This window comes from Pinus tabuliformis, chromosome 8, assembly GCF_031772625.1.
Source record: "Pinus tabuliformis cultivar Carrire ecotype Pingquan chromosome 8, CPIR1, whole genome shotgun sequence".
NCBI lineage: Eukaryota > Viridiplantae > Streptophyta > Pinopsida > Pinales > Pinaceae > Pinus > Pinus tabuliformis.
The window spans coordinates 936,779,002-936,780,152 of record NC_142294.1 but is presented as its reverse complement, the minus strand read 5'-3'; positions in this window follow the sequence as shown (position 1 = coordinate 936,780,152).

The window sequence follows — 1,151 nt, the reverse complement described above, 5'->3', positions numbered from 1 at the left end:
ATTAGCCATTCATAGTCCCTATTCAAGAAGGAAATGGAAGTGGACATAAATTCATACCAAGGTGAGATCAATGCATTAAAATAAATAACTGGCTTTAGTAATTAGTAGTTTATTTTGACGTTCACCATACAGATGAAGAACAAAATATTTCATTTGTTGGATTGAAGTTATAAGACCATGCTCTGACATGGAAGGAAAATCATACAAAAACAATTAGGTTAGAGGTTGATCCACTAGTAACTAGGTGGGAGGACTTAAAAACCCTCATTAAGCCTCAATTTTACCTTATAAAGTTTGTAAAGGACCAATAGATCTAGTGACACTACTTGAGATGGAGGCAGGGGTAGAGTGTACAAGAGTACACCACTAAGTTTAGAAAGATTACCATCATGTCGAGTATCTTTTCCAAGAACCCAAATGTACTCCTAAAGTATTTGAAGGTCTAAATAACCATATATAAAATCAAGTGATGCTCTTTAAGCCAAAGGAAATGGATGAGGCATGTGTATAGGCACAATATTTGGAAAGCATAAGCCAAAAGGTTATCCAAGTGACTTAAACTAGAAAGAGCACTAAGAAGATTCAAAAGAGGGGAAGAATAAATGGAAATGGGGAAATGATACAATGATAGAAACCATTTCACATTAGTGCAAGGACCCTAGCAATAATTGTTTCTGTTGCAACCATGATGTTCACATTGTGGAGAAGTGCTAGAAACTACGTCCAAATTTGAACTTGAAGAATCATAAGAAGGATGCAATGAAAAATGATATTCTAGCCAGATATTTAAGCATTCCGATCGAAATCAAATTCTATGTGGATTAGAATATTGTATGAACATTAATGTAGAAATAGGTGAATCTGAGCAGCCTTCATTTCCAACAAGACAAGGATATGAAAAAAATTCCACATTGAGATCTAGGTCAAGAATACCAAGATAGTTGCTCTATTCAACTCAAGTTCATATGCTAATCTCATAGTAGTGGATCTTATCAAAAAATTTGGATTGATGGTTCACGATCATCATAACCCATATTAATAAGGATGGGTAAACAAGGATGAAATGATCAATGTAACAAAACAATGTAATATTAATATTTTTGTAAATGTCGATTATATTGATGAAGTGGAATTGGATGTAATACCAATTG